Source organism: Hippocampus guttulatus, chromosome 19 (assembly GCF_054856545.1).
Source record: "Hippocampus guttulatus isolate MCC_2025c chromosome 19, RoL_Hgut_1.0, whole genome shotgun sequence".
Taxonomy (NCBI): domain Eukaryota; kingdom Metazoa; phylum Chordata; class Actinopteri; order Syngnathiformes; family Syngnathidae; genus Hippocampus; species Hippocampus guttulatus.
In genome coordinates, this window is record NC_141279.1 from 1796974 (window position 1) to 1810508 (window position 13535).

Sequence of the window (13535 nt, forward strand, 5' to 3'; positions counted from 1 at the left end):
CTATAAAACCTAATCACAATCAGCAAGTAAGCAAGCGAAATACTCTCATCATGACCGGTGTGTCAACTGTGGTCTGTCTACATGTCCACATGTGCCAAAACACATTGTGTCAAGCTAAAAAACATACATGCGACAAGAATGATAAAAATGTCTGTTGCTATAGTAACTGGAGGCAGCAGCCAGCAACGGCTTCACACACACACTTCAGTACGCATTTTCTATCTCCACAGTGAGCAGGTACAACAGAAAGAGAGAACAAAGGAGAATGGAAACTGCCAAGCATTAAACATGATCAATACCATAAAAAAAAACGAAGTAGTAATTGCATCTACCTTACACCTTAATTAGAGACGAGAATGCGTTTTGGAAAGGTGATTTTAAAGTCCAGCCGGAAAATATTTGTTGTGCTTCACTTTTTGTATGTATTTCGCTGTGTTACAACCTATTTACCATATCTCAGCCAGCCAGCTGTCATCTCTTCAGCATTCTGTTGATTTGTCGAAATGCTATCTGCAAGACAATGCTACACTCGCAAAGGAAAATGAAGATGTTCAAATTTCGGCAAACAAGAGGCACTATTGCTGTGTGTGTGTTTTTTTTTGTTCATGTATCGATGTATACCACAAGTGTCAAACTAAAGGCCCGGGGTACAGATCTGGCCCGCCACATCATTTTATGTGGTCCGTGAAAGCAAATCAACGATGTCAACTTTCGTGAAACTCGCTAAAATCTCTTCCAAAATCAAGGACGTCAAAAACAAAAGTCTGATGAGGTGATAATGCCACCAAATGCCATAGAACAAAAATCCTGCAATCGTGATTCATTTTGCTAGAACACGGTAGAACTGGAAATATCTTAAAATTTCCCTCCGTATCAGGAAAAACATTACCGTGTAGATGGAAGAAGATTGTAAAGTAGCAATATCTTCAAGGCTTTTATGTACAGTATGCTTACCCACCAAAACCAAATGAAAAAAGCCTCAGTATACACGCACATGGTCAAAACAATCCCTGTTCCCAAAGCCCTGCAAAACCAACTAAGCTCTGAAGGCTATTTTTAAAGCAACTGTCTTTGAATACAACGGTGACTCCCTTTAAAGGCAAATGAAAATGAAACATTGATCCAAATCGTAGTTAAAACAATGCCTATGACTAATTGTCACAGCACTGTAAAGCCTTTCCACTGTACACCAATGTGTAATATGTCATAATATTGAATTGGTGTATTCTGTAAACACCACTTCCCGCTTCCATTTCATTAAACAGGACCAGGTGCTGGAGTCGTCCATCTGATTTTAGCTTGGAATTCAAATCTGCAGTGTTCTGAGAAGCTTAAGGCCACAACATAGAAGAGGACATAGCAGAATAGAGAAGCTGTTGTGAGGGTTCACTGGTATGTAAATAATTTCAGGCAGAGAGAGAGAGAGAGAGTGAGAGAGAGAGAGAGAGAGAGAGCACATGAGCTGAAGTAATAGTCAATGACAGCATGAAGAGACATTCCCTATCCTACAAGGTCACATCAGGGAGAGAGGGGAAGAATGAGCAAATAGAGGAGAGAAAAGAAAGAAACCATTAAAATACTTGGGAGACAGAAGAGGGATAAACACAACAAGATTGAGAGCAAGAGAGAGGCAACATAAACAGCCTTCAGCATAGATATGTGAACCCCCCTGCCCCCCAAGCCCTCACGACCACCACCGTCTCCTTCTACTCCTCTTCATTTCCTCATATGAAGGATGTGTGAGTCAAGGAGAGTGGAGGGACGGATAGGTGAGAGGAAAAGAGGAAAAGAGGGAAGGAAAAGGCACATCCAAAAATAGCGCAATGTTGTTTCAGACACATTCCTGGGAAAATACTGACTAAAAACATGCACCTCTAAAGTCCGGCTGAAATGGTTTTAGGTTTTGTGTTTTCCCAATGTCCAACCCCCCCCCCCCCCCCCCCCCCGGCATTCTCTTCAGGCTTTGGCCGATGAATTTTTGCCAAGCTACCATCACGTATACTCCAAGCATGTAATCAGGAAGTACAACGTACAAAAAAAAATATATCAAGCTTAGTTTATGAACAAACATTTTTAACAGAGTCCGACAATGTGGAATTGAATCAAATCACAAGTGGAGTACAGTCGAACCTCATTACAATGTACCTCGAGGGGCATAACAAATCTCTAAGTTATGACGGTCGTTCGGTGTCACCATTTCCAATAAAATGGCCGCCAACTTTGATGTATAATCCAGTTTGAGCATTTATACAGCACATGTAAAAACATGAACATGTAATACAGTTTCACCATGTCAATTACAAATACGTGGATACAGTATGAAGAAAAATGATTTTATAAGACATGAAACAAACAACTGTAGCTTTACTATTTCATCTCTGAAAACTGTGTAAGTGTAAGCCACTCCCCTTTCTCAAGGAGAATGAGTAGTAGTGGTTTGTGTCCATGGAGATATTTGTGATTATGTACAGCACTTTGTATGCAGCGATGGCTGTTCGAAAGTGCTCTATAAATACAATTGAATTGAATTGAATTGAATTATCCCACCACCATGTTGAAACTCACTGGGAGTGATCATTGAATAAGTTGAGTGATTGGATAAACTTTATTGTCAAATGTACTGTATGTGGAACATACAGCACAGATGAAATTGCTTCCCTCTCAACACAAAACAATTATCTTGTAATAAAAATAAAATGAATAAAAGAATAATTCATTTAACTCCACCGATAGTTGTTGCTATTTCCTTCACTGTGAACACAACAAGACAAACTGAAAATATCGTTGTTTCAGAGGATTAGTATTTGTTTTCTGATCTTCCTTTTAGGAATGACTGACTTTTTGTATATTAAGGCTTTGATTTGGGTTCATGATTCGTGCATGATTTTCTATTTGATGGTCTGATCAACGTGGTTAAACAAGAGTGTCCTTGAACATCCTATTTAATTGTTAAAACATGGTTTTAAACTACATGCTGTTTTAAGTCTCTCTCTCTCTCTCTCTCTCTCTCTCTCTCTCTCTCTCTCTCTCTCTCTCTCTCTCTCAATAATAAAGTTCTATTAATAGCAGAGTTCCAAAGAAACAATCACTGAGTGAAATCTAGGCCAACAGCTGCATCGTCTGTCTGGGAAGATCCAGTCTCTCCCAATTTCAACTGTTCACCGTACATGAAATCCAATGAAAAATAAATGACACCCAGAGTTGTTTTTCAGAGTAAGTACGGGTTTACCCAATCACATGTACTTTTACTATATACACGGTGGTGGCCGACTGAAACATTCAAACAATTCAAAAGGTTATAAAGTTGGGATAGGCTGCAGCATGTCCACGACAAGCGAGCTAGCAAGGCTCAATTTGGCTAGCTAATGGTGTCATTGTTAAATGTAGAAAATGTTCATGCTTATGTTACTTTCAGACATGATCTGGTCTGAAACTCCTGGCCCGCAGCCTGGCCATTTATTTTGTGGCCCGCAGGACGATATGAAAATTAAATGATGGGGCCCGCCCACGCGTGCTTTATGAATGGCACTTTACCACGTTGTGTGTGTGGAAGGTTCCGTTTCAACGCGATTCTGCGTTGTCCAACTGCACCAACTGGGGCTTCACACCTGTGCCGCAAAAGCATCACCAGCGAGCGCCCTGACCGCGAGCTAAAAACCCGGCCTGCCAACTCAAGCACCGTCATTTCAAGGCTCCATGAGTGAGGGTTCACTGACGTTCACTTGCGCAGCGCGTGCTGGCAGAGAAACATTTCCCAACAACTATGAAGTGTGACCGTGCATAGCTGTCAAAGAATTAAAACTTCTGTCTTGGAGATGGATGATGTCTCTGTTGATAATGATCATCCCGGTAGCAGATGTCTTTTGTTGTATTAGCTATTCCTCTATTTTCCTCCATATAAAAAAATGCCAAGTGACATTCTCCGCATGTTTTTAGTTAGCTAAAGACTTCATTATTGGAAGAGCGCCAGCAGCTGTAATGAAATCTCAAAAGCTGCAAATATAGACCGTCCAGAAAACAAGGAGCAGTCTGCCAAAACTGTGGCACAGCACATTTCTGATATCATCTAACATTTATGATCAACTGTGTGAGAAAGCCGAATGCTTTGATGCATACTCAGTAGCTCTTGATGAAAGCGCAAACATCACTGACACTGCCCAGCTCACTATTCATGTCTGTGATGTTTTGAAGTGATGGAGGAGTTACTCACAATAATTCCAATGCATTGTCAGACCACTGCACAGGAGATTTATTTTTTTTGCCAACTGTGTCATGCCATTGTGAATGCCGGTTTGCCACGGAAGAAGTTTCCTGGAATAACAACCGACGGAGCGCTCCGGATGACAGGGAGGAAAAATGGACTTGTTGCACTTGTTCAGAGAAAACTGGAAGAGGTGGGGGAGGAGGAGGAGGCCATTGTTCGGCGCCGCATTATCCATCAGCAGGCCCTTTGCAGCCAATGCCTCGAGTTTGACCATGTGAAGTCTGTCATGAATTGCATCAACCAAATCAGATCCAGGTGCTTGAAGCGCAGGCGTTTCCATGCTTTTTTTTTTTTTTTAAAGGAAATTGAGTCAGAATATGAGAATGTGCTCTACTTCACCAACGTATGTTAGCTAACGGGAAACGTCTTGATGAGATTTTTTTCAGTTGATGGCAGGAGTGAGAAACGTGGTTTCTCACCCGGTGATTCGCGTCCGGGCAACGAAAAAGAAGTCCTGTAATTGTAATCATCATTGTTTTTGAGCCGTGCTTTGGACGGTCCCTTAACTCATTCATTACCAGCCAATTCTGGACCAAGTATGAAAAGACGTTTAAAAACGTCTTTGGGAGTGAATGAGTTAACTAGGACGGGTTTGCCAGGGATGTCGATGCCAGCGGCATAAAGTCCCAACGGTTTGGCACCCAGGATCACTGAGATACACAAACTCCTCCACCACAATCAGGGGACGGTTCAGTGAGGGGCTGACTATCGGATATTTAAATTATTTTAGAAAATGCATTTTACGACGCACAAACCAAACAAAATAGTCAATTATTCTTCTAAACAGAGCTACAAATTAGCTTCTTCCTCCCATCCCGTAATTTTAACACAAACACATTCCACAGCAGTTCTTCACTATAGGTTTTCAGTTACACTCCTGTGCTGAGGACCAACAAGGCATGCAAATTACAAACCATAAGGTACACATTATCTTGAGTCAAATGAGCAGCCAGTTCAAGTGGTCTGCTCTGTTTAAACGCCAATACACTGTGTTCCAAAAATCAAATGTCATGATGACATTTCCTTTTGAAATGGGTCCATTCTTATCCAGTCAGGCAAGTGAGTTGCCATCTCCTAATACATTCCATAATTCTCACATGGGACGCTCAAATTACCGTCACGTAAAGACCCTGTGGCGCTGGTAGAGGGCAATGCGGAAAACAGAGGAGGCCTGGGTTCTACTACACATTCATGTGACTCCGCCAAGACTTAAGCCTCTGTGCGCCATTATGTGCATGGGTGGGTCAAGGGGTGAACAAGGGGGAGAGAAAGAAAAATGCCAGTCAGTGTACCTCGAAGAAAAAGAGAGAGCTCAAATGACAGAGGTAAGTTGCGATTTTCCACTCAAGTCACACTCAGCCACAAAACAAGTTCGAAAGTGGATCTGATGAACAAAAAAGAGCTTTATATTTGACCGGGAATCCAAAAGTAATTCCCCCCTTGGTTTGGAGACTATAAGAATCAGTATGCATGGTCCCTGGCATCTGAGACCATTAGCTGGTAAGAAGAATACAAACATGACACATTTATTCAGCCATGTTTTCAGCCATCAAGCAGTACAGTTTTAGTTGACAGTTCGCCGATTTGTTTGGAATGGACAACTCATTGCAGGCTTCAGTGAGGAGCGCAACATGGTACTGTCCAATGACTTGTTTGTTTATTGAACATAAAACATATACCGTCATAAATTGACAGAAAGTAAGGTAAGTAAAATAGTAAAAGGAAAGAGAATTCAGTCATCATTCAACACAATTATTATGTTCAAGGGAGTAGGAAGAAGTAAAGAACTTATCTAGTCCAGTTGTGCTTGACTGTATTGTTGTGTCGGAGAGATGTACAATATAATCAAAAAAAGCGGGTCTTGGCCAGTGGTCCCGACCGCTCAATCGCAAATGCCAGGTTTCTCCAAAGTGGTCATTGGCGAACATATTTGTCTGGCTTGTTTGTTTTTTTTTTCACCAATAAAAGAGCTGCACTTTATGATCCGCCATAATTTAATGCAAAATGTTTTGCGGAGCCCTCAGCTCTGGCTCTCCGGTTTGAGAAACACAGCCATAAATAGTTTGTTATACTTTTAATGAATGGGCATCTGCACATGACAAAAAAAAAGTGTATAACTGTATGGGAACCCCTGTGCAACCACAAGTCATCTGAGCGAATGTCTGTTTAGATTCCCAGTCATCTGTGGCAATCGCAAAAGTTGAATCAAGGCAATGCTGATTCTCTCTGGCTGTCGAGGACGTTTCACCGAATTTCTGCTCATCTAAATTACCTCATAATTTAGAACAACGCAACAGAATCAGTCATCGAGAACAACTATCGGCCTGCAGCGAAGACAGTACAGCTCGGGGGGGAAAGTCTCAACAGCTCTTTTGCGCTAAGGTACTTCCATCCGACCTTGCTCCGCAAGAAAGGAGAGCCGTGACATCCATACTACTGGATGACAGCTTTACATACAAAAGGCTCACAATAATTGTACATCATAGAACATCTTCAGAAGCAAGAAAGGGAAAGGGGGAATTTACGACCGCGTGGATTATATTATTGCCTGTCCTGTACCCAGGGAGATCGAAAACGTGTCTTTTTGAACAACCCAAAATTTTAGGATTCAAGATCTGATGTTTCCCCGTCTTACATTTCAACTCGTAGTCTTTGACTCTGCGTGAGTACACAGCCTAATTTATGCTTACCGTGGTTACCACTGCATCCCATGATGCAAAGCAGTTGCCAAAACAGACAGCGGCATATGCAAAAAGTCTGAAACATTGCACAGTTATTCGCCTGGGAACACACCTTGTTATTTCCGCATAATTAAGTGTGTGTGTGGGGGGGGGGGGGGGGGTCCCCACTTATTTCTATATTGTACTGCAGTATACGTTTTATAACCAACCTTGCTTTGCCTACGGAGTTGTGGAATTCATTAAATCTATTAATTCTCGCTCTCTAATTATATCTCTCTTGCTCTCATTTCTTTCTCTCGCAAACAGTGTGTAGACTTTATATCCACGGCAGTCTCCAGCGTGGGAAGGGAAACCAAGAATCAGAAAAGAATCCGTGTACTGTACTTTGACTCCGTTTGGTGAACTATTTGAAATATGCAAATATGATATGAAGTGAAAATATACAAAGAGCAAAAGGGTAGGACTCGATCCGTTTTTGTTTTGTTTTTTTAACTTTGTCCTACTCGCTTTTGAACACGTAGACTGTGCTTAATGATGACATGACCACTTTTGTTTTCTCTTATTTCCTGCTGGAATATGTTCTGTTATTTGCTTACATGTTCAATAAACAAACAAATAAACAAACACGGCCATTCTAACAACATTTGATGTTTTGAGCGTTAAAAAGGTGGCACGTTAAAAAGAATCCAATTCCAATTCTCTTCTATATTGCTCGACACGCTCTCTCTTTCGAGACTACTGCTCTGTGGATGTCTCCCTCTCTCTCTCTCTCTCTCTCTCTCTCTCGCTCCGAGATGGTTTGAGGTCAACTGGCTCACGTGTCTTCGTCTCCTGCTACAGCATGTGGGCTTGAAATTCCACCATCCCACCGTTTCAAATTGCATGTTTCCTGGCTCGTAAACAGAGAGCATGCACACACCGTCTGCCACTGACACACACCCACACCCGCGCACACATCACACACACACACACAGTTGTTTGATCCATGTACAATACAAATTGCTCAAATCACCTTGTATCCAAATGTTCAAATAGCAACATTACATAAGGATTTTGTTGAATGGAAATGTGAAGTTGTGAAGCGCAGGGAAGACCAAATACAGCCCTGAATCGATTTTTGCTGCACTAAAATCCAAACTATGACAAACCACTGTTGTTTTGGTCGAACAATGGTCTTTCTCAGCCCAATGATCGTGACAGTTCTCCATGTCAAGTTTATATAAAAGCTGATTACACACCACACGATTGCATACCAAAATCAACACGGTCAAATTAGGCAAACGGATCAGTATTGAGGCATTAGCACATACAACCCGCGGCCATATTCTCCCATTGCTGCATCAACCCTTTTTATGCGCCTGGACTTGAACACTTATTATCTACTATCTCTTGGTCGTTTTCTCACGACTTCTGACACACCCGCCTCATGTAAACTGGGAATGAACACGCAAACCCCGAAGAGGCATGATTCACGGACAGCCGAGGCTCCGTGGAAATCCTGGAAGTGTACTTTTGGTGAGATTTGTGAATGGCACTGAAACCTGTGAAAAAGAAAGCATGCTTTTAAAAACCCGAAGAGGAATCGCACCTCGCGGGTACTGTAGCTAAATATCGTAAACAAAGAGCGAAGAAAATGTCTGTTACCGCAACGATATAATCTGACAAAATCAATCACGGTGAAAATGTTGTAATCGGCAACTCACAGTGACTCTTTGATTACCTCAATAAAATATGTTTTCTTCAGTCCTGGTTGCGGACCCTTCTATTCTCTCCTCACAAAAGATGCCAAACTGTATTTGCCCCACATCTTCTCCGGAGGTTAATTTTATTTAAGCAAAAACCTATTCCGCCTACTTTACATATAATACACAATCGCTAAAAATGCCTTTTTTAAATTATTTGAAAACAGGCTGTCAGTCTGCGGACAATCAGGAAAGCTAAATCTTTTTTGACATTTTGTTGTTCTCATTATTGGCACGGAATTGACATTTACACTCGACTCTGCTGCTGATTGTATAAATTAACATTATGTAATGGGATCGCTTTTTAAGGAGTTTTCTTTTGTTCAGACGTTTTACTCTCGTTGTTTCTATTCCAACTTTATTGTATATTCACAAACAAATTTCACACAATCCTTAACAATCGATTACTAGTAGGACTGAGACAAACCATTCCTAATATGAGTGGCATCCAGAGCTGTTTGTCAAAATTTCCACGTGAATACATTTTGTACCAAGAGGGGAAAAAAATTCCCCAAAAAGGTGCAATAAAGGGAGAATTTCTTTTGTTCATGTGTGTACTGTACGCTCTGAACTCAGCACCCAAAAAAAAGTACTTTTAGGGCACATCAGCAAGCCCTAATGCAAAAGCTGTCTAAGAGCTGCGAAATACTACAGAAATGTGAGACAGTGCTCTAGTGGGGGCCCCAACAACTGAAGAGCTTTGCAACTCTGTGACAGCCAGCTGAGTAAAAGGCTCGTAACAGGTACTCTCAATTCATACAGGTCGGCTGCAGTTGACAGCCACAGAGAAAGCTGTGAGGCTGAGGGAAGTATGAACAGGTTAGTGCAGATATTTGTATAGCTCTCTAATGTGTGCGAGCGTGCACACGCATGTATGTCTTTGGCAGCCATTCAGTCATCTGCTGTGAAGGTCAAGTTTCACTTTGCGTGGAACCAAACAATGCAGAAACGAGCTCACTGCTCCCTGACTTCAATCGGTTGCACTCTGAGACATCCAAACAAGTGAAGTGACAAAGTTGTGGAGGATTAGAGGCACGCAAGCCAACTGTAACATGAAGCAAGTTTAAGCACACATGTAGAAAAACCAGTAAGACACACACACACACACACACACTAGGTGACAAATATTGAATATTTTCACACCAACTTTTGTTGACCTACCTAATCATAGAAACACACAAGAAATACAAGCTTGCAAATGCAGCAAGGAAGCTCCCCTGACTGACGTGTAGTGAGGAAACCTTTCCAATATAGTCCCATGGGGAAAAAAAAAAGCTCATGTTACAGGCCTGGCCCGACTGGCCTGCATCAAGGCCCACAAATGTTTCATAAAGATAAAATGTGCAGTACTGCAAAGACATTAGATCTCGTTTGGGTAGAATAAATACACACACTTAGGCCCTGCTATTCACCATAAGAATGACCTTCCACTCCTCAGAATGAAGGAATCTATCTTAACCCTTTTGTGGAACCTGATAACATGCATGATCAGCTGTCCACTGTCCTAACGGCTGTCCCTGAAACTGAAAGAGTAAAAAAACAACAACAACAACAATAAATACAAAAACTCCCCAAAACATTATAATTAGGTTAATTGCATATCAGCAATTATCCATCTGTGTGAATGTGAGTGTGAATGATTGATTGTCTGTGTGACTTGTGAAGCTGAAGTCAGCAAGGAGCTCCAGTTACCCGCAACCCTAATAAGGACAAGCTGTTTGAAGATAAATGTCTGCAAGATTGCGCATTTGCAAAACTTAACTCACCTCAACAAGGTTTTATATACATGACCATATAACTGACCGTTATGAGGACAATTTCACGAGCGCATGCTGCAGCAACGGAAGCCTAATGTAAGCATGTGCAGGTTTGTCCGTTCCTCATAATGATCTATGAACAGTTCAAATCTCCTTGTCTTTTTCTGTGCTATCTCTCACGTTACTTCACTTGAGTGCCGGCTCTCGTCCGTCTCCGTATCTCCTATGCGATGCATGTTTGGGGGGGGCGAACTGGCTTCTGACCACCAATGTTGTCCTGATAATTAAACACTTGTCATGCCCAAAGCGTTGTTATAATTACTCACGTGTTGCAGCATAACGAAAAAAGTTACACATATCACAAAGATTCTTCTAACAAAGTTTTTAACTCCTGTTTAAATCGCTTTAAACAGCTGTATTGCTTCCTTGTTTACATTTCAGAGTACTCTAGTATAAAAACTGTCAAATAAATCATGCAAGTGTCATGCTGTGGCGAACCCCTGATAGGACAAGCCGAATGTCACAACAACTCTCTTTCTCTCTCTCTCTCTCTCTCCCTCCCTTTCTTTCTCTGGGTGCGCTGCTCCAGGACGCAACTGACATTTGAGTCAACAGAATGCACAGTGCAAAACACGAAGCCGCAACAATATTGCTTCTATAGTGTCAACAGAAACGTTGGACTTTACACGGAACCAAATCCACTCTCTGTACAAACACATCCAGGCCAAACACAATAAGCGACACACGCTCACCGAAGTGAGGCTATGCTCGGAGGAGATTGGTAAAAATAATATTGCTAACAAAAATTCATTTAAAAATCAAATCAAAAGATGGACTTTACTGTAATGTCAATTTGCAAACATTTTGCAGACCTCAAAAAACTAAAAGAAAAACTCTTTGAGTTTTCATTTTGGAATTTTATATACGGTGACTACGTATTGTGATTCATTTCCCTGTATTGTTGTTCAGTCTGCCAACTGGTGGCAGCAATGCGGCGTACGATTGACAGATGAAAGCTTTTGCCCATCCAATCAAGCTGATTTGGCATATTCATTACAGGCAGTTTGCTGCAGATGCCAAATGACAAAAACACAACAGTAGAAAAAGTGATACAATGCCATGTCATCTATCCTCTTTGTGATATATAACGTCATATCGCCCAGGTATAGTTGATGACTATCAGTATGTTCCAATAAACAACAACAAAAAACGTGCACTTAGCTCATCAATTGGATTGATATTTAGCTTTTTCTTTTTAAAACAAAATACAGTGGTACCTCGACTTAGGCACCATATTTACAGCCCAGGTTTGAAAGCCGCGGAGTCGTGTCAGGAATATTTTACTGACATGTACAGTGGTACCTCTACTTAGGAACATCGTTTTAGTTACGAAACACCTCAACAGGAAAATATTGCCTCTAGTTACAAAATCAATTTCAAGATACGAAAGGTAAAACTACAGTATGGTTGCTACTTGCAGCTCTGAGTTTCCTGAATGCAACATACTTGTAGCTACTCTGCCATTGGCTATTCCCGGTACCGCTACCGTATGTGTCTGTGTCGATAGATAGATGTGTGTTTATGCGGCGTCCTCGTCATTCGCCTCTCGGGTCATGAGGTGTTCTGATAGTTTTATGTAAATTGGAATCCCCAGAAAGTGTTCACTCGTCGGGGGATCGCTCACTCCGTTGATGTTTGCCTTGCACATTTTTGAAGGATTTTTTAAAAGCCGACAAAAGCAGAAGTCCTTTTCTCAGTTCTTTACAAAAGGCCAGGCAAAATCCACTTCTGAGAGACAACATGAACTAAAGAGGGCAAAAAAAAAAAACGATGAAGACGCAGTTAACAGTTAAATGGTCATCATTTTTATTCTTTGGGTTTTTCTTTTTACATTATACACAACTCTCATTTATTGTGCAATAATCTAATTGTAAAATGTATTTGTTACATATTTTGATGCATTTTTATGCTTTAGGAAACATTTATGTCTGAATTTGGGGGGATTGGAACGGATTAGGGCATTTACTTGGAAAACGCGTCTCTACTTGCATTTTCTAGTTCAGAAATTTCTTCCAGAACCAATTAATTTCATAAGTACAGGTACCACTGTAATGCTTAGCTCTCACTTAACTCATGGAAGCAATGTTCTCGTATCCTAATCGAGATATCTCATAAAATATTGACATAGGAAATTGTGTCCAAATCGCACACCCCGAACACAAACACAAATTATCATCACAACAGTGCTTCTTTATCCATTTACAGATCTCATTATACCGCAAGGCCTGCTGTGCTACACATACCTTTGTGTGCATGTGTGTGTAGTTGAGGGACACTCCCAACAGCAGTTTTCCCCTCAAGGCATGTCAAGTTTTATTTGCTGTTTTGTTTTCTTTCAAATTGTTCTTCCTCCAAAACACCACCATGGAAGTCAGGATATGTAACTTGCCCTGGTGTCTGACAAGACAAATTGTGGGAAGATACGACAGTACGTTGGAAAGACTGGCTGCCACTGCCAAGTGAATCCACAAATATGACACAGAAATATTCAAAACATTAATCAAGAACTTGTGATCCATAGTTTGTCTCTTCTAATGTCAGAATTCATTGCTGCGTGTTTATTTATTTGATGATACACAGCAGCACACATCGGCAGAAAACTTACGTTGGACAACAATAATTCCTGGTAAATCTCTTGTTGGTTCTTCCGAATAATTTATAATTAAAATGTAAAAAAGAGTCTTGCATTAAATCTATGTGTTGAACAATTGATTGTTTACTCGCCTCTGGAGATGTAGTGAAATGTCCATCTCTCATTGGGCAGAGTTTCCCCACTATTTCGCGGGTTATCATTAGCCCTTCCGCTATGCTGTGTTTTGACTGTAATGCCCTCGCGTGGGAAAGGAGAGCCACCGCTCAGCCGTTTATTGAGAATGGTAAAACATTAACACGCTCATACGGGCTCTGTAGCCAAAGTTCACGCACAGAAATGTATCCAGACCCATTAACGTCACATGCCACCATACCGGGCCCCTCCTCTTAAAGGCACATAAACAGTCAAATATAATGCAGTATTTTGTTGGGTTCACCT

General features: G+C 41.2%; 1 protein-coding gene across 1 annotated transcript in view; it reads right to left on the minus strand.

Annotated features, from left to right (window-relative positions):
- Nucleotides 1–13535, minus strand: part of jmjd1cb (jumonji domain containing 1Cb) — a 79893-nt gene that overhangs the window by 52260 nt on the left and 14098 nt on the right. The gene's annotated exons all lie outside the window — the stretch shown is intronic.